Below are 23352 nucleotides of genomic sequence, written 5' to 3'. Positions count from 1 at the left end.
AGGGTCTTTTAAATTTTGTTAAAAGTGATGGCACATAAAATGAGGACTTAACAACCTGATCAAAAGCAAAAAAAGTAATGAATGAACAACATGAAAAAAACTGTTGGAACTTGGTATATGATATTTTATAGAAATGACACTTATTAAAAATAAAAATAAAATCTGAAAAAGTGTTTAATATAGTTGACTGTTGGCTCTCACTAGAGTGAAAAGCCTGACTTTGTGATTATTAGACCTCACCATTCAAACATCCGCAAGCTTAATATTGGTGGGCAAGTTTAGGTTTCTTTGCCTGACCATTTAAAACTTAATATATTAAAAAAACTAAAACATGTCTCTCTATCATTGTGGCAAAGAGAGAAAGATAATTTGGCTAAGGCTTATTGGTACATAAAACCATATCTGTGGGAATTTTTATTTTTCCTTAGTGAATTTAGATGAAGAAATTTTCATTTATCAGATTAGATAGTCTATGATTGTATATATTAAATTGACTTTACAGTATCTTTTACATGGGTACAATCTTTATTAAACTTATGAAAACTGGGGAAAGTATTGGTATGTATAATTGATAATTGGTAACTATATTAAGTTAGTAAGTACTTTAAGGAACTGAGAACAATGAAATTTATCAGAATAGATGTAACAAAGAATATCAAGATTAAGAAACTAAAGAAGAAAAAAGGTGAGATTGAATATGTTCCATGTATAGAGTCATCTTTATTTGGGGCTTAATTATGTAAACCCAGTATTTCCCTAATTTTTTCCTAAATACAATCCATTTCAAATATGAGATAGAAGTCTATAAAAGACTAATAAGATTGTTACTCTCCCTCTCAAAACACCAAAGATGCATTTTAATATCATAAACCAAATGCAGTCTCTTAATCACAGCCTAGAAAGTTTCATGTGACCTTGTCAATACCTGTATCTTAGAAGTCCTCTCCTCTAGCTCCCTAACTGCTCACCCATTTTCACTGACAAACACAACAAGCTCATTTCTCCCTAAGGGCCCGATCATGCCCTGTCTGTGCAGGGCTGCTAATGTTACTCCTCATGCAGCTCATTCCCTCAACTCTTCCAGAGTCCACTTATCACCTCCTCATAGAACATGCTTCACCAAATACCTTCAATTCATTTTTTTCAAAATACTTACCATAAATATTACTATAGTAATATTTGTCTTCTGGTTTTTTGTTGGTTTGTTGGCAAGTTTCCTATTAAAAGGTAAACTTGGTCAGGGCAGGACATGTCATTCTTGTAGATCATTTGTGCTCAGAGTCCAGAGTTGAGCTTGCTGCTCAGTAAATATGTGATGAGTGAAGGAAAAGCATGAACATCCAAAAATGTCCCTTAGATGTTTTAAAAGATGACAATAAAAGTGTTGAGAAAAAGTTACAGATTATGAACAAATGGCTGAAGTCTAAAAAGTTAACCAGCACAGATAATCTCAAATTGCTTAACTACTGTATTGTTTGAGTATCTTCACAAATAACAATTGGTGTTAACTAACAAAGTGACCAGATAAGCACCGCAGTTCTACCGTTTGGGTGTGTTTACATCTTCTCGTGTCGCAGGGTGTCACACAGACACCTTCTGCAATGATATACAGTGCACACATTGCGATTCTTCTGAAGGCTTCTTTTTTTCCCCCTGAGAATCCGTTATTAGCTCCTTCTTTTGTTGTTCCTTCTGGTCTCTATGCTCCGTTTATTATGTGCGTTCCTGCTATAACTCTCCAAATGTACTGTCAACATGACATGCTTTTTCTGTTACGTTTAAAGCTGAAGTTTTCTAAGCTCTCCCCATAGCCTCACTTCTGCAGACCTGGGTGCAGAACTTCAATGGCATTGCTGGTAACATGTTCTGTAAATACGTAGTCTGTGTGTGCAGGGTGTTCAGGTGTTTTCTTTACAAGCATCTGCCTTCATGGGAAGAAGGGGTTTACTTGTCCTTGGTTGATACACAGTGATGCACTGCATAACGATGTTTCTGCCAACAAGGGACACCATATAGGACAGTGGTTCCTTAAGATTGTAATGGAGCTGAGACTCTCTATTGCCTCATAACGTCATAGCCATTGTAGTGCAACTTATTCCTCACATGTTTGCGGTGATGCTGGTGTGAGCAAACCTACTAAACTGCTTATCATATGAAAGTATAGCACGTATAATTATGAACTGTACATAATACTTGATAAGGATAATGAATGACAATGTTTCTGGCTCATGTATTTATTATACTATCTATATCAGAGCGTACTCTTGGTATTTACAACAGAAACTTTGCTGTAAAACATTATGATTTGTTACTCCACAGCTCCTGTTTACTCATCTCAGTTGCATCAATCTCTCTTGTGCTGAATGTAATCTTGCTTGTCTTGTGTCGTAACGTGCAGTACAGACTTGAAGCCTAAGATCAGTAGGCTATCCCGTAGAGCCTGGACGTGTAGTAGGTTATCCCATAGAGCCTGGATGTGTAGTAGGCTATCCCGTAGAGCCTGGATGTGTAGTAGGCTATCCCATCGAGCCTGGATGTGTAGTAGGTTATCCCATAGAGCCTGGATGTGTAGTAGGCTATCCCATAGAGCCTGGACGTGTAGTAGGCTATCCCATAGAGCCTGGATGTGTAGTAGGCTATCCCATAGAGCCTGGACGTGTAGTAGGCTATCCCATAGAACCTGGACGTGTAGTAGGTTATCCCATAGAGCCTGGATGTGTAGTAGGCTATCCCGTAGAGCCTGGACGTGTAGTAGGCTATCCCATAGAGCCTAGATGTGTAGTAGGCTATCCCATAGAGCCTGGATGTGTAGTAGGCTAGAGCCTGGACGTGTAGTAGGCTATCCCATAGAACCTGGACGTGTAGTAGGTTATCCCATAGAGCCTGGATGTGTAGTAGGCTATCCCATAGAGCCTAGACGTGTAGTAGGCTATCCCATAGAGCCTGGACATGTAGTAGGCTATCCCGTCGAGCCTGGACATGTAGTAGGCTATCCCATAGAGCCTGGACGTGTAGTAGGCTATCCCATAGAGCCTGGACGTGTAGTAGGCTATCCCATAGAGCCTGGATGTGTAGTAGGCTATCCCGTCGAGCCTGGACGTGTAGTAGGCTATCCCATAGAGCATGTATCTTCAATTCCTACAGCAGTATCTGAAGCACAGTAGATGTTCAGAAAATAAATACTAGCTTAAACAACAGAGTGGAAAAGAACAGGTCAGTTTCCTGAAAGTTCTGTGACTGGCAGAAGAATTTTAGGCCTTTTAATGATACTCATGTGGGAATATAGCCATCAGCAGCTTTGAGATTGTCACACACACACACACACACACAACCTAGTTAATTAGATCAAGCAAAAATTAGGCAATTTAGTGGTACAGTTAAAATATAAGAGCAGAGTACCCAGTGAATGTGTTCTGTATCCACGTTCTGCCTCTGCTCCCCTCGGCATCAGCCCTGTCCTCAGGCAGATACTTTCTCATGTGTCCACAGCACCCTGTGACTTACGTTTTCCCAGTTCCCTGTCCAGTGGAAAGACAGCTTCCTTTCACACACATTCCTATTGGATACCAGGGTTTACACTGCTGGGTCACACGTCCATCCCTGAGCCTTTGCCTACCACTCCTACTCCCTGTGCCAGGCCGGCTTCAAATGGTGAAGACAGAATGATTCCACCCAAGAGGATCTACAATGCAGGAAGAAACTGTAGTGTTGTTACCTGAAGAAGGGGGATAGAGAGTGAACAGCGATGGGCACCTCACTAAAGAGGATACACAGATGGCACATATGCCTATGTAAAGATGCTCAATGCCATTTTTATTTGGAAATTGCCAATATTAACAATAATTAAATACTAATACATATTTATTAGAATGACCAAAGAAAAACCCCTAAAACTGACAATACCAGATGGTGGTAAAAATGTAACATTTTGGAGATTTCTTACAAAACTAAGCATAGTCTTACCAAATCATCCAGCAATCGTGTTTCTAGGTAGTTATCCATTTGAATTGGAAACTTAAGTCCACAAAAAAGCAAACATACAAGAAAACTTGTACACAAATGTTTATAGCATCTTTATTAATAATTGCCCTAAACTAAAAGCAACCAAGATGTCATTCAATAGATAAATAGATAAACAGTGGCACATCCATATAATAAATAAATAAATAAATAAATAAATAAATAAATACAGAAAAATATGAATATAACATAAATTAAAAATTGAGTATATTATAATATTTATATTTATTTTACATAATTATAGTATATAATATATAAGATGTACCTATAATATATTAAATATATTCATATCATATTTATTTCTAATATTAGTATGACAGTATTGATATGATATAAAAATATAGAACGATATATACATGAAAATAAATTTAAAAAAAGAAGTGAGCAATCAAGACACAGAAATAAAGAAACCTTAAATGCATATTAAGTGGAAAAAGTCTTAAAAGGCTACATACTGTATTAGTTTAACCATATGACCTTCCAGAAAAGACAAAATTAATGAGACAGTAAAAAGATTAGTGTTTGGCCTTGGCCGGTTTGGCCCAGCAGTTAGAGCATCAGCCTGCAGACCAAAGGGTCACAGGTTCGATTCCCAGTCAAGGGCATGTACCTGGGTTGCAGGTTCAATCCCCAGCCCTGGTTGGATGGTGCAGGAGGCAGCCAACCTATGTGTCTCTTTTACATAGATGTTTTGCTTTCTCTCTCTGCCTCCCTTCCTTCCATTCTATCTAAAAATCAATAAAAAAAATTCTCGGTTAGGATCAACAAGCAAACAAACAAAATAAAGTTTAGTGTTTGTCAAGGGTTGAGATATGAGAGAAAGGATGAATGGGTGAAAAACGGGATTTTTAGAACCCTGACACTATTCTGTATGATTCTGTAATGATGAATACATGGCATTATGCATTTATCAAAACCCCTAGAATGATATAACACAAAGAGTGAACCTGAATATTAACAATAGCCGAGTTAACAATAATGTATACCTTTGTTCATTAAGTGTGCCTAATTCACCAAAATTAGACAAGATAATGATAACAGGACACTGGGGGTTGGTGGGTAAGTGGACCACTCTGTTCTCTCTGTTCAAATTTTCTGTAAACTTAAACTTCTGTAAATATTACTGTATTGATAAAAAAGAAAACAATTTTCACTATCACAAGTTACAGAAATCTTGCCACAAAGAATTTAGGAATTTAGTAACCTGATAGATAGATATCAAAAAAGAAAATATAAATTGCTTAGTATTCCCTCAGTTACCTATTATATATAAATTAAAATGAATCAAATGTATAATTAATTCTTTCAATAATATATTTATTTCATAAACAATATAATCCACTTGAATTCTAAATGCTTAGTGTCTTTCTAATTTTAAAGATATATAATGTTAATATATATTTATTATTTTGAAAAGACTTGCATATTATGTATACAAATGAAATATTTAATGATCTAGGGGGGAAAATCAATATATTTCACAGTGTGCTATTTATTTGTTTACTTATGATTTCACACTACAATTAAAAAGTAGAATGTAAATATACAAAATAAAATTCTCTATAATCCAAAGTTTTCTGGAAATAAAAATATTCTCTTTTCTATTTTTATAAGAATTTTCTACAAAATAGTGTACATGTCTGATTACCTAATGAGAAAAATTTGATATTTTTTTTAGGTTTAAGAGACTAAACATTTCTTGTATTATTAGGTTCTGCAGCTGCAGCATTATTAAATGCAAACTCTATTTTACATATTATGCTCACTAACATTTATTAAGAATTGAAAACTATTTCCTAATATTATATAAAACAAAATAGAAAATACGAACTTTTCCCAGTTTCATTAACCTGCTTTTACAGTGATAATTTTGAAGTGTGTGTGGTAGGATGGGAAACATCTTGCTAGAGTTTAAATTAAAATTTTCATAAAAAGCATTAATATATTATTGGTGGAGAACAATTAAGAAAAGTAGTACCTGATTACTAAAATTAGCATGAGCATTTTAGAAAATAAGATATTAGTTTGAAGAAATTGCTAATATTCATACATTTCCACTTATAAAAGAACAATTTTGTATGTTTCAACTAACATGTAATCTAACATTTTTACCTTTAATCATGGAATGAACTAGTTCAGGGAGCTAAACAATGAAGATATAAAAAAGATGCTTTTAGAATTGCTGGCACTGTTAGTGAGAGTGAGCACCGTTATAGAATTCAGAGGTCATGTCAACATATCAAAAATATTTAGGCTAAACTGATACTGATACTTGATTTATTAATTATCTAAGCATGTACTGATTCTGTGTATTAGCTGTATTTTTTTTATGACCATATAGATAAAAGAGGAAACTATTACTTTCTTGAAATTCAGATGATGATCCATCATCATTTATAAAGCTCAATTTTGTTATAAATCTAAGGGAAAATAATATAGGAAGGAAAATAGTAAGTATCCTCCTCTATATATTTTTGTGATGCACCAGAAAGTACAAACTCTGGAGTCCAGAGTACTGGTTCTGAATCTCACCATTGCCTCTTAGAAGCCAATGGTCCTCTGGTCAATCATTAGGACATGTAAGTATAGTGTGTGTGTGACGTGAAAAATAATTCTAATAGTTTTTTTGTGTGAGGAATAAACACCAGCATATATAAGCCTATTTATTACATTGTTACAGAGTTCAGTACACTCTAAAGTAATTTGAAATCATTAACTTTATTATTTTATTTTCTGCTTCTCGCTGTATTTCTGTTCTGACTTATCATGTATCATAGGACAGTTACAACTACTGTGGATAAGGTCTCAGGCAACTCCCAAAACTCTGTCTAAATTCAACTTCATATTTCTCTATTTGAAATTGCTCTGGATTTAAAATTGGGCTCAGTTTCTGCCCCTGCTACTTACTAACACTATGGCAAGTCCTATAATTAAAAAAATTTTTTTTTTCCTTTATTGATTTTAGAGACAGGAAGGGAGAGGGAGAGATAGAAACATCAATGAGAGAGATCATCGATTGGCCTCTTCCTGCATGCCCCCCACTGGGGGTCAGGCCCACAACCTGGACATGTGTCAGGACCGGGAAGTGAACCGGTGACCTCCTGGTGCATGGGTTGAGGCTCAACCACTGAGCCACACTGGCTGGACCAAGTCTTATAATTTAATTGAACTCCTCAGTTAAATGTGAATCACAAATGTCACTTAAAAGCCTGTTTCAAATACAAAGATATGACACATAATACTTTTAAAAAAAATGATGATTCCTTGAAAGATAGAACTGTAACGATAGAGTTTTTTCTTATTCCTACAGAAAGGCACTTCTAAGATAATTGTGAAGTAAAGTGATGGCACAGGGTAGCTAAGTGGCTGAGAGAATGGGACTGTGGTCTGGTTGTTGTGCTTCTGCCACTTATTAGCTGTAAGACCTGGGGCACTTTAGCCACAAGTTCAAATCTGAATATTCTTATCTGAAAAATGGAGATGATAGTAGTACCTACCCCACAGCTGTGCTGATTAAACACTCTGAAGAATGTAACCGACACCCTGGCCAGTGCTCAGTGGTTGGAGCTTTTGCCTGCTGACCGAAGGGTCTCAGGTTGGATTCTGGTTGGATGCATGTGCCTGGGTTGCAGGTTTGATCCCCACCTCAGTCAGGGTCGTTTGGGAGGCAACCAGTTGCTGTGCCTCTCTCACATTGATGTGTTTATCTCCCTCTCTCTCCCCCTCCCTTCCTCACTTCCACTCTGTCTAAAATCAGTGGAAAAGAATATCCTCTGGTGAAGAGTAACAACAACAAAAATGTAACCGACAAAGCACAGTGCTTGTCACATAGTGAGTACCCTGTACACACGAGCACTGATTTACTTTTGACAAGTACTGAGGTAACCAGGAGAGCTTTACTAAATAATGTGCACATTCTTGAAGAAAATACTTTCTTGTCTTAAAGCTTCATGTACAATGTGGGATACAGTATAAATATGCACCACATGAATTAATTTGTGTGTGTGCATGTGTATTTACTTAAAACATTTTCAAGAAGCATGTGTACCCTTGTCTACAGTCAAGCAAATAGAAATAATAAAAAAAAATGTTTGGGGAATGTTTTTTCTTTGAGTTGTTTAAATACAACATTAAAATGGACATTGGTGGTGGTCCTATAGTTATGTAAGCGTGAAAAAGAATTCTGATTCTTCTAAAGCCAGGATTAATAACTTCATAGCTTAATGGAGAAGAAAAAGTACTCTGGAGTCAGGGAGGCCTGACATTAATCTATGTTCCACCTCTTACTGTGTGACTTTATCTAAACATTCATCTGAGAATTAACCTTCCTCATCCATGGATATAACACTGAAGTAGATAAGTGGTAAATGCTCTTGATGTAAAATTCTAAGACTTAGAACTGTATACTAGCTCCTAACTTCAATAATTCTCAATAATTTTCAATTCTATAGAAATAGAATTAAAAACATTGCTTTTTAAAAAAATAATGGATATAATTTATGTTCTGCAAGCCTAGAAAAGTCTGACTGATAAAGTAAAAAGTTTTTTTTACCCTCCAGTTTAGAGCATGAATCTTTAGAGGAAGGGGAAACAAATACCAATGAATAAAAATTGCCGATGTCAACTTAGAGCACTGAAAATGTGTAAGAGTGATTTCTAATACTACAAATCAGTCAGCTGTATGCTGTGCTCATTTGTTTTGTTTGAATAGACTGTATAGATACAAAGGACTTACAGTGCTAACAGAGAATGCAACAAATATCCAATGTTTGAAGACAATTTTGAATTACCTGATAAGAAAAAAAAAATAACGTATGTCTGCTTAGGTCTCACTAGGCAAAAGAATTTTAATATTTTTTTTTCTAATTGTGCTGTTTAATTGGAAATAGTATGGAAACATTCTGAGAAATCCAGTTTCTTAGCTGTTTAGGCTTATTTGGTGGTTTTAGCTTACATTGATGACATTAGAAAAATGAAGCAGAACCCTAATCAAAGAATTATGGTTAAGATGACAAGTTTAAAATATTAGAATGGGATATAGAACTTGAGAACAATCTTTCCAGTGTTAAAAGCTAATTATAACTTAGAAGTTCCATTATCTGTCTTAAATTTAAAACAACTGCTAAATGGATCATTTCTTTGTTATTTAGTCATTCAAGCTTCTCTCTTTGATAAAGGTCTTTGCCATCCAAACGGAACATAAAGATTTTATTGGTCTCTAATGATGCCAACTACAGCTGTACAATCATCATTTTAGAGTCCAGGCTCTGTCTGCTCTTAGATCTGCCATTACTTGATCACAATTGCAAAAGTATCTTTAAGTGTATTTGCTTAACCAGATGGTAAATGGTTGTAGAGGGAATACATTCATCTTTTTTACTGTATGACTAAGTGTTAAAACAGAAATTTTATCTATGGTGGGAAAACACAGACTTGTATTGTACTAAAATAGTTTTTCTTGTTTTTTTTTACAAGAGACATATATTAATACCTGCAGCATGAGAATACAACAGTATGGCAAACATTTTTATAATATGCACATAATATTTGAATAGTTCTTTTAATGAAAGCTAAGTAAAACAGCTCAGCTGGTATGGCTCAGTGGATTGAATGTTGTCTCATGGGCTGAGAGGTCCCGGTTCAATTCTTGGTCAGAGCACATGACCGGGTTGTAGGCTCTATCTCCAGTAGGGGGCGTGCAGGAAGCAGCCAGTCAATGTTTCTCTCACATCCATGTTTCTCTCTCTCTCGCCCTACCTCTCTCTCTAAAAAAGTCAATAAAAACATATATTTTTTTAACTTAAGTAAAACATAAGCTATTGATATAAAATTTTTACAGTTCCTGACATATTTTTTCAGAAGAAAACCTGAAGAATTTCCATTTGTATTCTATAAGTATTAATGTAAATGATCAGAATAACAGATCTAAAAATCTGATATTATCATGATATTCAGAAGTTTTAATTTTATATATAGTTACATATATAAATATATATATAAAATATGTATATATATATTTTTATCCTCACCTGAGGACAGTTTTGCATTTATCTTCAGATAGAGTAGAAAGGAGAGAGGGAGGAAGAGAGAGAGAGAAACATCGACGTGAGAGAGACACATTGACTGGTTGCCACCCACACAACCCCAGCTGGGGCCAGGGAAGAACTGCAACTGAGGTACATGCCCTTAGCAGGAACCGAACCCGGGACTCTCTGGTCCGTGGGCCAACACTCTACCTGCTGAGCCAAACTGGCCAGGACATGATATATATTTTTAATTATATTTTCCATGTGTAAAACTTAGTGAATAAATTTATATTATGATATGAGAATTTGAAAAAAATTATATGGAATACTTAGAGTTAAATTTGGTTAATTTAAATTTGAAAAGCTGTGAAAACACGTGGATAGATATATGCAATATATATTAGAATCTATGGACTTCAACAAGGTATATATATTTAGAGAACAGCTAGGATATAATTTCTGTGGTAATAAAAAAATTTAAAAAAGACTTGGGTGGTGTCCTGGAGTAATGAGTGTGAGCTGAGAATTATAAACTATTAAATAAACATAAAATTTTGCCCTTGTTTTTCAAAACCAGGACTAATAAACATATAGTGTAATAGTAAAAAGGAAGCATCTTTAGTTATTTTAATAACTACAATAAAGTGACCAGTGATTTGTTTCCCCGCATAACAAAAGGAACATCAGCTTGTATGGGACTGTCACTAGAAAGGTAAGCAAATAAAAGCAGGTTTATGTTGAAAACCTAGTACCAAATAAGAAAGTCATTGGTGGTCATATTCAACTCTCGGCTGGTAGTTCAAATAATGAGAGAGGGAGGAAGAGATAGATGATATGACGTGATTGAAATAACAGCACAGCAGTTCTTAATATCAGGATATTAGAGTGTAAGATATTTGGGAACAAGCGTATCAGGAAAGCAAAATCCTAGATACATCCATGAACATGGATAGTAATGTGGACTTGAAGTAAAACTCAGATATGTGGAGGTCAAAAAAATGGAAGCTACACTGTCAGTTAAACTTGGCCATTCAAATGGGCTTCTCGCTGGTAGAAACTTGTGTTGAAGAGAGAGATTCGTGTCAGTAGTCTCCAGCGCTGTGAAAGGAGTGGGTGGAGGTCAGCAGAAAAGGAGGAGAAGGGAACATCCCTTGTGTCTTCTTTCTGGGTGTAAAAGGTCTGCAATCATTAGGACACATTCATATTTCTGTAACATTACTTAAAAGTTGGGTGTATAGCCCTGGCCAGTTTGGCTCATTGGGTAGAGCGTCAGCCTGCGAACCAAAGAGTCACGAGTTCGATTCCAGTCAGGGGCATGTACCTCGGTTGCAGTTCGATCCCTGGCCCTGGTTGGGGTCATGCAGGAGGCAACCAATCGATATGTGTCTCTCTCTCACTATCTTAAAATCAATGCAAAAATATCCTAAGGTGAGGATTTAAAAAAAAAGAAAAAAAAGGTATAATGAAATCTGAGATGGGATACATGCAACATTAGTGTCCTGCTAATTCAATCACAATTATGAGTAGTATAAAGATGGAATCATTTTTCATAAATGTATCTCAAATAACTGATAAACATCCAAAATTTATTGATTGCTAACTATATGCCAATAAATGTGATTTTGCTTAAAATTTAAAATGGCATCATAGGGTATGTGATATTATCCACATTTTACTTATGAGAGATTATTTTATTTATGAGAGATTAGAATTACTTGGACAAGATCAACATCTGATAACTGGAGTAATTAGAGAACTAAGATTTGAAATCAGATATATATAAACCATATTTTATTATTATTATGACTATAATTATAGACTATAATACTATACTGTACTACTAATTATTATTATTGTTACTACCAAACTACTTCTCCTAGCAAGTAAATTTCCTCTTCTGAAATTGTCCTAATACTTCTGCTAATAGAATAACGTTTTGTCTTTAAAGACGAGAACAGAGCTTTCTGAATTTTCTTAAACCTATTCTAGGTACAAAAAACAACAATAGCAAAACTAAGAAAATAAAAATAAAAACAAGAAATAAATTTCTCAGAAATGACATAAAGAAACAATGAATGAATTGAAAAGAAAAATTTTTGACCACCTAAAACAAATGAGAATAAAAGAGTATAAAGGATAAATACTTCAGAAGCAGTAAGGAACCCAAATGACACAGAAAACTCAAATACTCACAATATCGTAGTTAATGAAGATGAAAAATCTAATTGATTAAAGTAATTAGGAAACTATAGAAATTTAGACTGACAAAAATATGATGTAGAAGTAGGGAACAAACTCAAAAGAAAGGGGGGAGAGGGAGGGGTAAATAAACCAAAGAACTGATTTGCATATATGATAACCAATGGTCACAGGCAATAGTGTGGTGAGGCAGGGGGTGGGGTGGGAGCTGGGACTAAGTTGTCAGTGGGGGGAAAAAAGAGGGACATCTACAATACTTTCAACAATAAAGACACATTTAAAAAATAAACAGGCAAACAAATAACTACGTAAATAAATAAAAAGAATATGAAGTTCTAGGGGGAAAAGGTGGCAAACACCAGCTATTTTATCTATGATCTCAGCATTATTGGGGGTTCTATTTGAGCTAACTGTTTGCCAGTAAAGGCACAGCAAGTAATTTCAATGTTCAACAAAAACACAGTGACAGGTTGATAGAAAAAGGCAAAGGGGCACAGACTCTGAGTATTAATATTTCTTCAAACATGAGTCTTACTATGATTTATAATATTTGAATTTCATAAATCACATTATTGGTTCCAAAGTATTTTCACATATTTATCTCATTTCCTGCAAAATAATACTGGAAATAAGAGAATAGATACATCTTAGGATGATTAGTTTCACATTACTAGCTACTAGAGAAATAAGGACATCTACTAAGGTGCATTCAAACTTGAATCTGTGTGGTATTTGATACTTTCTTATATTTAAAATTCCATGTGCCATCAATCCATAGCTTAATAAAGTACACTGTTAAGTAACAGTCAAGCAAACAGCAGCACATGAATTTCCTTAGCTTTACACCTCAGCACAGTTCATCAGAACTGATTTTCATTTCCATCTGCTGACACAAAAAACAAAGATGAATAAAAATGAAGATGCAGTAATTTTGTAAATTTTACATGAATAAGAACCCTACCAGACAGCTGGAATCTTTCCTTAATATCTGTGTTATTGGCACTGACTTTCAGATCTGCCAATGTTTTTTGTTTATTATGAGACCAGATTATAAAACATGGTGATTTTTTACAATGTAAATAAATGACTAAAATTCTAATTTATTTTATTTTTAAAAGTAACATGATTGTAGGAGAGAAGCAGTACAACACATGGAAAGTCTAGAGAAACAAAGAAAAAAATAAACAAATGGGAGTACATCAAACTAAAAAGCTTCTGCACAGCAAAAGAAATCACTAGCAAAATGAAAAAGGAACCCACTGTATGGGAGAAAATACTTTCCAATCATACATCTGATAAAGGATTAATTTTCAAAATATATAAAGTTCTCATAAAATTCAACAATAGGAAGACAAAGAATGAAATTAAAAAATGGGCAGAGGACGTAAATAGACACCTCTCCAAACAGGACATACAAATGGCCAAGAAACATATGAAAAATTGTTCAACATCACTAATCATCAGAGAGATGCAAATTAAAACAACGATGAGGTATCACCTCACACCTGCCAGAATGGCCGCCATCAACAAATCATCAAATAACAAGTGCTGGCGAGGTTGTGGAGAAAAGGGGACTCTAATACACTGCTGGTGGGAATGCAGACTGGTGCAGCCACTGTGGAAAACAGTATGATGTTTCCTCAAAAAATTAAAAATTGAATTGCCATTTGACCCAGTGATTCCACTTCTAGGATTATATCCTAAGAAGCCTGAAACACCAATAAGAAAGAATATATGTACCCCTATGTTCATAGCAGCCCTATTTACAATAGCTAAGATCTGGAAACAGCCCAAGTGTCCATCAATAAATGAGTGGAATAAAAAGCTGTGGTACATGTACACAATGGAATACTATGTAACTGTAAGAAAAAAGGACCCCTTATCCTTTGAGATGACGTGGAGGGACCTGGAGAGTATTATGCTAAGCAAAATAAACCAACCAGAGAAAGACAAATATCACATGATCTCACTTATTTGTGGAATATAATAAACAAAATAAACTGATAAAATAGACCCAGAGACATAGAAGTAGAATACAGACTGACAAACCACAGAGGAAGAGGGTGGGGGTGGGGGAAGAGAAGAGATAAACCAAATAGCATATGCATATATGTATAACCAATAGACAAAGACAACAATGCTGTGGGAGGGAGGCAGGATTGGGAGGAGGATGGCAATGGGGGAAAAAGGAGAAACATCTGTAACACAAATAAATTAATTAAAAAAAAATAGACAAAGGACCTACATAAACACTTCTCTAAAGTGGACATTCAGATGGCCAACAGACATGAAAAAATGCTCAAAGTTACTAATCAACAGAGAAATGCAAATTAAAACTAGAATAAGATATCACCTCACACCTGTCAGAATGGCCGCCATCAACAAATCATCAAACAACAAGTGCTGGCAAGGATGTGGAGAAAAGGGAACACTAGTTCACTGCTGGTGGGAATGCAGACTGGTGCAGCCACTATGGAAAACAGTATGAAATTTCCTCAAAAAATTAAAAATGTAACTGCCATTTGACCCAGTGACCCCACTTCTGGGAATATATCCTAAAAACCCTGAAATACCAATCAGAAAGAATATATGCACCCCCATGTTCATAGAAATGTTATTTATAATAGCTGAGATTTGGAAAGAAATCAAGCGCCCATCAAATGAGTGGATAAAAGAGCTGTGGAATAGTAGGCAGCTATAAAAAAGGAAGATCTCTTACCCATTAAGACAGCACGGAAGGACTTAGACATTATTGCACTAAGTGAAATAAGCCAATCAGTGAAAGACAAATATCACATAATCTCACTTATTTGTAGATTCTAATGAACAAACTGAATTGACCAACAAAATAAGTCCCAAGGCCTAGAGGCATGGAATAGACTGACATATCTTGGGACAGGGTGCAGAGAAGAGATAAACCAAAAAACTTATATACTTATACGCATAGCCCATGGACACAAACAATAACATTGTGAAGGCCTGTGGTGGGGGTTGTGGGGTCTGAGTAGAGGGGGGTAAAAGGGAGGGAATGGGAAACATCTATAATACTGTCAACAATAAAAATATAAAATAAAATTTTAAAAACATGGGAAGTCTATTAAAGAAAATCTTTTTGAGATGGCCTGTATTCATAGGCCATTTATCTCCCACGTTTCTATTGCATTTTTTAACTGGACGAACTATAATCATGCACACCAGAAACAGGACAGAAATCGTTTATTTGCATGTAAGTGAATTTACTTATATTTCCAATAATGTTATCATAATCCTCTTAGAACATATTTATTTTATGCATCTTCAGAATGTTCAAGAATAAACATGAATTACCATTGCCCTGGATTTCTCCAACCAAGTCACTTCCAAGTAATTTCCTTGTATTATATAATAAGATAGAAACTTCTTTCAACAAAAACAAATATTGTTTAAAAAGAGAATTTAGGCCTCTATCTGACAAATGATCACTAATTGCTATTGAAAAGCTGGTAAATCTAGGACACTTAGACTGCTATCTAATGTCAAGAAAAAAAGAAAACATTTCTCTTAGTTATAAACATACAACTCATTTATACATTTTGTATGCACATGTATAAATAAATCACTAATTAATACCACCAATATCAGAAATCCAAATAATATCTGTTATAGTATAGGCACAATCTCTTCATGAAATGTTTTATGAAAATATATACTTGAAAAAGGATAATATGCAGTATACATAGATGACTCATAAAGAAATTGCAGGTTGTTAATTTTATAAAGAAAAAATGAATCACCAGTTATTTAATTTAGTGTTATAAAATTATGCTTTCCCAATATTTATGCCTTACAAACCTCTTTCTGTCTTATTGTGACCCTTCAATAAAGGATTACTCCAATAGATAGGAAATTAAACAAGACATATAGAGAAATACATAAATATTTTGTACTCTTTTTGAATCATTTTTTTTTGGTGACAGTGTTGACAAAAGAAAGTGACTGAACGTGTGGAACCAAAAGCAATGAACAGCCCTGTCTAGATTTTGTGCATTATTGTTTGGCTTGAGTCAAAAAATGAAGCAGAGGCAGAATCAAATCACGACTAGTTCTTAATTTTATCTGCCTAAAGCGTAAAAACTTCATTACTAAAATCCAAGTATGTATTAAATATAGTCTCACTTTTCTGTCATCCACTATCCATTATAATATTCATTATATTTGAATAAAGATAGCATTCGCATTCATGAAAACTTCAGTGAAATTTCTGACTAAACCAACTCCTGAACATTACCAAGGGCAAAAATGCAAAGTAACCCATGTGTAACATCGATACAGTCATATTAGTCAAGTGCACTCCTTTGTGTAACAGTTTCTAAATCCATTGTGATATCACATGATAAAATATTATTTCTTGCACCTGTTCCAGCCCAGCATGTGTTTTCCAGATTTGAATGTGCTCTGCACCATGTTGTAATTCAGAGACCCAGACTTCTTCCATCTAGTGCCCCTGCTGTATATAAAGTCTTATAGGTTCTCTCCACTCAGCCCCTGCATAAAAAAAAGTGAGGCTCACTCCTGGGAGATTCTAATGAGCCAAGCATACATCACTGCGCCACTTTGCACTGACCAGAACTCAGTGCCTTGGCTATATGTACCTCACTCCAACGGAGGCTCAGAAGTGCAGCCTAGTCATATGCATAGGAGGAAAAGAATTGAGTTTGGTGAATAGTACTTGTCTCTATGCTAACAGCCAAGCAACTTTATTTTACTATAGAATGCTAAGAAAACTTCCAGTTGGACTTTGCTGAAATCAGTGGGTTTCTGAGGGGGGAAAAAGAGACAAAGAAAATACAAACTTTAGTGAATATTATAGTATACAGGGACGAGGTGAGTCTTGATATCTTGACAAGGTATTATCCTTTCTAAATGTAGGTGTCCTCATCTGTTAAATAAATAAATTGGGACTTCCGGTCAAGATGGTGGCGTAGGTAAACGCGGTATCGCGTCCTCCCACAACCACATCAAAGTTACAACTAAACTAAAGAACAACCATCATTCAAAACCGCCTGAAATCAAGCTGAATAGAAGTCCTACAACTACGGAACTAAGGGGAAAAAAAAAGCAGCTACATCCAGACCGGTAGGACGGGCGGCGGCGCGAGGGGGGGCGGCGGCGGCGCAGCGGAGGCGGAGCACGCAGCAGCTAGACGGGCTGGTCCCACACCCAAGCGTGGTGGATAAAAATCAGGAGGATCCCGCGGCTGGGAAGGTCCTTCCTGAGGACTGAGGGGTCCCCGTCCCACACCAGGTGCCCCGTTCAGGGTTCCAGTGCCAGGAAGAGAAGTCCCCATAACTTCTGGCTGGAAAAACCAGCGGAAACTGAGGCTCAGGGAAGCTGAAGCGGCTGGAGCCCCAGGCAGCTCCTTAAAGGGCCCGCGCACGGACTTATCGGACTCTCTCCCTCTAAGCTCGGAGGGGAGGCAGCTCGAGGGGCACCAGAGACATACAGGGAAGAACTGAGCTGTTTGGCACTGGAGCGAGGGCTGGAGAGGGGGCTTCCTCGGGGACAAACGTGCTGTCAGAGGCCTTTGTTCCTTTGGTGAGCCCTTCCCGGGGGCGGCAGACAGAAGCCATATCTGGGACTCCAGCAACCTGGCTCACACTGGTAGCCCCGCCCTGCTGACTCCCTGAGGCCCCGCCCCGCCCCCGCCCCACACAACTTTCAAGCTGGTGCCACTTGCTTAACCATAGGATTGGCCGGTCTTGGATCCTGCTTCAGGTTTTTCCTAAATTCTTTCAAACAAGCAGCACCGGGTCTCAGCGAGCCCCATACCTCTCCTTAAGTAATACACAGAAACAAACACAGGGAGGCAGCCAAAATGAGGATACAAAGAAACAGGTCCCAAATGAAAGAACAGAACAAAACCCCAATAAAAGAACTAAGCGAAAGGGAGATAAGCAACCTAACAGATACTGAGTTCAAAATACTGCTTATAAGGATGCTCAATGAACTTAGTGAGAACCTCAGTGAACTTAGGGAGGGCATCAAGAGCATAAAAAAGTACCAGTTAGAAATCATGGATACACAGTTAGAATTAAAGGAGGCATTAACTGAAATAAAGAATAATTTACACAGCTTCAATAATAGAGTATGTAGATCCAAGGAGCAAACCATCGATTTGGAATATAAGGAAGCAAAAAATCCCCAATCAGAAGAGCAAAAAGAAAAAAGAATCCAAAAAAATGAGGATAGAGTAAGGAGCCTCTGGGATAACTTCAAGCGTGCCAACATTCGCATCTTGGGGGTGCCCGAAGGAGAAGAGAGAGAACAAGAAATCGAAAACCTGTTTGAAACAATAATGGCAGAAAACTTTCCTAACTTGGTGAAGGAAACAGACATACAAGTCCAGGAAGCACAGAGAGTCCCAAACAAGATGAACCCCAAGAGGCACACACCAAGACACATCATCATCAAAATGCAAAAGGTTCAAGACAAAGAGAGAATATTAAAAGCAGCAAGAGAAAGGCAGCTAGTTACCTACAAGGGAGTACCCATTAGGCTGTCAGCTGATTTCTCAAAAGAAACTTTGCAGGCCAGAAGGGAGTGGCAAGAAATATTTAGAGTGATGAAAACCAAGAACCTACAACCAAAATTGCTCTATCCTGCAAAGCTGTCATTTAGAATCGATGGACATACAAAAACTTTCCCAGACAAGAAAAAGTTAAAGGAGTTCATCACCACCAAACCGTTATTATATGAAATGATGAAGGGTCTTTTTGAAGAAAAAGATAAAATGTATGAACAAACAAAATGGCAATGAATGCATATCTATCAACAATGGAATCTACAAACAAAATGAACAGGAAGAACAGAAACATTCTCATAGATACAGAGAACATTTTGTTGGTTGCCAGTTGGGAAGGGGATTGGGGGAATGGGTGAAAAAGGTGAAGGGATTAAGAAGCACAAATTCATTGCTAGACTGACAAACCTCAAAGGGAAAGGGGTTGGGAGGGTGGGAAGAAATAAACCAAAGAACTTAAATGCATAACCAATGGACACAGACAATAATGTGGGAAAAGGTGGGAGGGGGGCGGGAGTGGGGAGGAGGGGGTCAATGGGGAAAAAATGTGGAACATCTGTAATACATTTTACATCCAACAATAAAGATTTGGGAAAAAAAAAAAAAAAAAAAAAATAAATAAATAAATAAATAAATAAATAAATTGTTCTAGGTGTAATCCCTGCTGAACATTTTACTGCAGAAGATTAATTGTAGGTAATCTGTCTTATGAAGACAAGTTTTAAGTACCACGGGAATTAAATGGGAAAATTACCAGTTGAATACAAGTGAATATTTGACTAATAAATGAGATTGCTCATCAGTTTTATTTATTTATTTATTTATTTTTATCCTCACCCGAGGACATTTTTTCCATTTTTTGTTCAGATAGAGTGGGAGGGAGAGAGGGGAAGAGAGAGAGAGAGAGAGAGAAACATCGATGTGAAAGGGACACATCGAGTGGCTGCCACCCGCACAACCAGCCAGGGCCGGGGACAAACTGCAACCGAGGTACATGCCCTTAGCGGGAACCGAACCCGGGTCTCTCTGGACCACAGGCCGACACTCTAACCGCTGGGCCAAACTGGCCAGGGCTTGCTCATCAGTTTTAATCATGCATGTATTAAAGTAGAAAATGCTAGAAGATAAAGTAAACTAAATCCTAGAAAATATTGTTAGGTGGATCTTAAATATGTTTAAAAGATGCTATGGTTATCATTAAAGATATAATAATAAATGATGAAAAGTCTGAGAAGCATTTAAAATTGGAGAAATAGCCCTGGCCAGTTGGGCTCAGCAGTTAGAATGTCGGCCTGCAGACTGAAGGGTCTCAGGTTCTATTCTTGGTCAAGGGCATGTACCTGGATTACAGGTTTGATCCTGGCCCGGTCAGATAATGTGGAGGGAACCAACCCATGTGTTTCTCTCTCATCGATGTTTCTCTCTTTCCCTCCATCCTCTTATACTCTATATATTAAAAAAAAAATCAATGGAAAAGTATCCTTAAGTGAGAATTAACAAAAAATAAATATATTATTAAAATTGGGGAAGTAAAGAGACCCAGAAGTTTAAATAGGATAGATAGATGATAGCTAGCTAGCTAGATAGATAGATAGAACATAGAGGCCCAGAAGTAGACAGAAACACTAAGTTATAGACAAATCATAACTGGTCCAAAAATGTGCCTGAATTGTGATGAGACAAGCTTGGCAACAGTGTGTAATATTGCTTTAATTTTTTGGTGATGTTTCTGCTGTTACTATTTTTGTTTTCTTTCTTGGTCAGTAATCTGGATGCTTAATTTAATTTATCTGTACTTAAATAACTGTCTGATACCCCTGAAAACATGCAACATTAATTTAAGTTAAATGACTCTAAGGCTTACCTGCTAATGCTGTTATGGGATTTGGGATTTAAGAATTTGTTACACTGGCTTTCTTTAGAACCATTACATATTGCATTACCTATAAATTACCAAGCCAATAAAATGCTAGCCATCATAAATTTACTTATTTTAAAGCTTAAGTTGATAAAGGTTGAGTAATATATTTAAACAGTGGTTTTTAATCAATGCTATAATCTTTGTAGATAAAGCTCATATCTCAACTGTCTTATTGACAAGCAACCCAGAGAGTCATGAATTGCTACACAAATATTTGTGATGTGTTTCAATACCAGATATAGCATATGTATAACCTAAGAGTGTGCTTTCTTCTTCTGCATTAGAAATATAACTCTGGAATATGCTACAAAGGTGGCCAACCTTTCAGAATATACTGAACATCATGTTAAATGAATTGTTATTAAAGTTGACTTTAATATATAAATAACAATATGGATATTTATATATATCCATATAATGATATATATCCAATAATGATATGGAGATATACTCATTTGTGCTTATATATTTCACTGTCTCTTCATATCTCTGAAAGTACTGATCCTTTTGCATATAAACATGACTTAAGAATACAAAAGATATTTATCTTAATGTCTCTTATTTATTAAAATAAAAATTTTTCCTAATATGAAGCAATATTGATCAGCTACTCACCAATATGAATTAGAGAACATTTTTTACTTGTACCTTTCTAAAAATTAGATAGTAATTTTTTTTATGTTAAATATTTTTAATTTTTTAATTACTGTTGATATACAATATTAAATTAGTTTCAGGTGTACAACACAGTGATGAGACATTATGTAACTTACTAGGTGATTACCCGGATAAGTCTAGTACCAATCTGACATAGTTATTAGACTATTATTAACTCTTTCCCTATGCTGTATATTACACACCCATTACTATATTATAACTACCAATTCATGCTTCTTAATCCCTTCACTTTTTTTACCCATCCCCCAAACCTTCCTCCCCCATGGCAACTATCAAAATGTTCTCTGTATCTATGAATCTGTTTCTGTTACGCTTGCTTATTTATTTTGTATTCTAGAGTCCACATATAAGTAAACTCATATGGCATTTGTCCTCCTCTGACTTATTTTAGCACAATGCCTTTTAGTTTCATCCATGTTGTTGCAGATGGCAAAATTTCATTTTATTTTTTTATAAAGGCTGAGTTATATTTCACTGTGTACATACACCACTTCTTTATCCATTCATCTTAAGTTACTTCCATAGATTGGCTATTGTAAGTAATGCTTCAGTGAGCATATTGATATATATGTCTTTTCAACTTAGTGTTTGGGGTTTCTTTGGATCAATACCCAGAAGTGGAATTTCTGGGTTCTTTTTTTTATCCTCACCTGAGGACATTTTTCCATTTTTTCTGTTCAGGTAGAGTGGGAGGGAGAGAGAGGAAGAGAGAGAGATCATGCTATATATCCAATAATGATATGGTACATGCCCTTAGCGGGAACCGAACCCGGGTCTCTCTGGACCGCAGACCGATGCTGTAACCGCTGAGCCAAACCGGCCAGGGTTCTGGGTTCTTCTTTGTCTCTTGTTATAACCTTTGTTTTCATGTTTATTTTGTCTGGTATGAGTATTGCTACCCCATCTTTTGTTTGTTTGGTTCCATGTTCATAAAGTATCTTTTTTCATCCCTTTACTTTAAGGCTGGTGTGTCTTTCAATTTGAAGTGAATTTCTTGTAGACAGCATATGTAAAGGTCTTATTTTGTTGTCAATTCAGTCTCCATATATATATTTTTAATCCTCATCCAAGTATACATTTTTATTGATTTTAGAGAGGAAGAGGAAGAAAGAGAGAGAGAGAGAGATTGATGTGAGAGATAAATGTTGATTGATTGTTTTCCCATACACGCCCTGACCCAGGATTGAACCAGCAACCTAAGTATGTGCCCTGATCAGGAATCAAACCCAAACTTTTTGATGTACGGCATGATGCATCAACCCAGCTGAGGCTATATGTTTTTTAAAATTAAATGTATTGGGATAACATTGGTTAATAAGGTTATATAGTTTTGAAGTGTGTAGTTCTATAATATATTATCTGTATATGGCATTGAGTAATTTCCTGAAAGAGAAATTTCATGGCATCACCAATTGCTTCATATGCAGCCTGAGCTGGTATATAATATGTTTTTCCTTTTAGAAATAATTGTTGATTAAAAACACAAGAACTGGTTAAGACTTCTAAATAATGTTATATTATTTTTAAGTTCTTTCAATAACTTTCCATATCAATTCTTTGATACCTTTTGAATTGTTATGAGAATAGAATTATAATGAATCCTAACTACCTAATGAATCCAAACTAATGTTTTTGCCAAAAGGAAACACACACACACACACACACACACACACACACACACACAGCAGAAACAAAGCAAGGGAAGAAGCAAACAAAATACTAGCATTGCAGTGATTTTCTAATTATTTTTATTTTGTCATTGTATATAATTTCTTGGGGGCTTAATTAACTCTTGAGTTTGACATGCACAGTTACTGAAGATAGAAATGGTTCAAATATCTTCTCTTGTTTATTTCTATTAATTCTCCTATTTAAAAAAAAACAAGAATCAAATATGACTTTATCACCATTTCATTTTTTTTATCTCCAGCTGACAATTCAAATGACAA

At 35.8% G+C, this 23352-nt stretch overlaps 1 protein-coding gene across 1 annotated transcript in view; it reads left to right on the top strand.

Moving 5' to 3' along the window:
• Window positions 1-23352, top strand: part of FSTL5 (follistatin like 5) — a 700938-nt gene that overhangs the window by 238575 nt on the left and 439011 nt on the right. The gene's annotated exons all lie outside the window — the stretch shown is intronic.

Source organism: Molossus molossus, unplaced genomic scaffold (genome assembly GCF_014108415.1).
Source record: "Molossus molossus isolate mMolMol1 unplaced genomic scaffold, mMolMol1.p scaffold_m16_p_4, whole genome shotgun sequence".
NCBI lineage: Eukaryota > Metazoa > Chordata > Mammalia > Chiroptera > Molossidae > Molossus > Molossus molossus.
Note: the sequence above shows the minus strand (reverse complement) of the source record. Positions and strands in the feature narration are given on the sequence as shown.